The sequence below is a fragment of the Charadrius vociferus genome, unplaced genomic scaffold (genome assembly GCF_000708025.1).
Source record: "Charadrius vociferus isolate BGI_N301 unplaced genomic scaffold, ASM70802v2 scaffold375, whole genome shotgun sequence".
Taxonomy (NCBI): domain Eukaryota; kingdom Metazoa; phylum Chordata; class Aves; order Charadriiformes; family Charadriidae; genus Charadrius; species Charadrius vociferus.
This window is the reverse complement of record NW_009648440.1, coordinates 227,301-229,666: the sequence shown is the minus strand read 5'-3', so window position 1 is coordinate 229,666 and position 2,366 is coordinate 227,301. Positions and strand designations below refer to the sequence as shown.

Below are 2,366 nucleotides of genomic sequence, written 5' to 3'. Positions count from 1 at the left end.
GCTCTTCCCATGGGACCCTTCAGGGTGGCCTAATGAGCTGTGCTACGGACAGTGGACTGTTTCTCATGTAATGCTCAACACCCAGGCACGTACGGGAAGAAGGAAGAAAGTAACTGGGAGAATTTATCTGGGATTGATCTGGGTGAGCTCCCCTCAGCCTAAGGAACGGGGAGAGGCTGAATTCCTTTCAGCTCGCCTTGGTATGGTATTGAGAACACACATTTCTCCCTGGTTCCAGTTGCCTCTGTAAGTCCCTTCTACGCTTCCTTGGTTCCTGTTGAAACTAAAGCTATCAGACACTTAAACAAACAACAGACACTATTTTCCTTGGGTGTTAGTGGATTTTTGGTTTTCCGAATCTGTGGGTTTTAATCCTGTAAGCTGCTCTGTGTGAGGGTGAGAACAGGTAACAAACAGAACTTAAGTTCAATCATTTTTCTCCTGATGCCTGGCTTTTCTTTTGGTGCTAATACCACTGTTCCAAGATGAGATAAAAACAGCACCATTATCCACCTGAAAAAAATCAGCAGACACCCTTGTTCCTTGTAGGGTGAAATACTCCAATCATCTTTGTATTATCAGACAGCTCCTGCAAGTTATTCATCTGAAGTAATATGCGCAAGCAGGGAGATGGTAATGCCACCGTGCACACTGGTGGTGCTTGTCTGTCTAACAAGTGAAGTAATTCACTGCATTTGTTGTATTTCTTCTCTTCCTGTGTGTCAGCCACCAGCCTGCCTTACTCTAATTATAACACCACGTGCGGCTAGGTTTTCTTGCTCATTTTATACTTAGAGCTTTGCATGCCTTTCTGCCCAAAATGTCCCTTCTTGTGGCATTTATTCTCAATTACATCCACACGTCAGATGTCGTTAGATGAATAAAAACTGTAGCAACTATAGGGTGACCGAGAAAAAAAAAATCTAGCAAGGCAACTAAAATTTGTCAAGCAATGGTATTCACCTGGCTTATGGTCAAGTTTTGCAGAAGTCGACCAGTCAATCCAGTCTTTCAGTCCTTTCTAAAATTGCAAGACAACTTTCTAGCCTTGTGTGACTGACAGATAAGATTCCCTTTACAGTTTCACTTCTTGTGTACTTTATTAAATAGAACTTCCCTGAATATTTATGAGTGTACTATGCCTAAAACATTTGCAATAAAAATCACAAAGCTAATTTTTATTCAATTTTGATGAAGGAAGCTTTCAAAAAACTTTAAAAGGTATCAGAACCTATTGTTAGCCATGAGGCCACTTTCTGTCTTGCCTAGTTTTGAGTAATATGCATTGCTTGTAGGTACCATTGACATCTTTTCTAAAACATTCAGTTCTTTGGTGGTGTTTTTGTTTCATTCACCCATTTATGGATCACTTCTATTAACTTTTAGCAGCAGCTGAAGATCACCACATATTTAAAAAAAAAAAAACAGAACTACAGCAATGTTCATTCAGTGACCTATTCCCACTTCTTCCATATATCACCCTTCTTAGACTTGTGTGTAGTATATTACTCCATCGACTGTTTTCAAGGCCAAGCCTTTAAAATATGAACATTCAATACAACGATGTTCTTTGTTAAAAAAATATACTTTGGAGAGTAGCTAGATTTTAGTGTGCTGAAACCACCAACTCCCAGAGCAAACATTGGTGTTATTTTATTCCCCTGGCACCCCTGCATATTTGTATAAATATTTGCTGGTTGCCTTTTCTGAGACTGTAGAAACTTTGGAATGAGAACAGCATCATGGTAGTTTGTCCCATGAAAAGCACAACTAGGTGCTACAATAATACTAATATTTCCTAGTAATTGCAGTCATAGGATTTTCCTATGCATATAAGTTTTTTCCCTGGTGTGTACTCTTATTATAAATGAAATCATTAAAAAAAAAAAAAAATCCAGGCTGGGAAAAAACAAAGAACAGACTAAACACTGAAGAGTTTTACTATCCTGAACTAGGACTAAAAAATCAACATGACACACAATTCAAAAGCAGTCATAGCAATAACCTCAAAATTACAAATACTGTTTTTATATTAAAATTTTAATTTTTTTTCCCAATATTACTTTTGAAAATTAAAATTAAAATCTAAGTCAGCTCTAATAAAAAAGTTTTCTAAAATTTTTTTGAAGTATATTTATTTTTCTAGAATCTTTCAAAATTATGCTTTCCAATTAGTGATTTCTGTTTTGACTGGTTTTTTTTTTCCAACAAAAAATGTTTTGATAAAAAATTTGTAAACCAGCTCAAGTAAAAAGTTATTTTTCAAAACACACTTTTGTCTTCCTGACAGAATCCTCCATGTGGAAGTAGGAACTCTTAAAATTAACAGAAGGTGTATGCGGAGGAGGTGGGAAGCTTGGAAAGAG

At 36.7% G+C, this 2,366-nt stretch overlaps 1 protein-coding gene across 1 annotated transcript in view; it reads right to left on the bottom strand.

The window, feature by feature from the left end:
* Window positions 1-2,366, bottom strand: part of CDYL (chromodomain protein, Y-like) — a 54,652-nt gene that overhangs the window by 48,887 nt on the left and 3,399 nt on the right. The window lies entirely within an intron of this gene.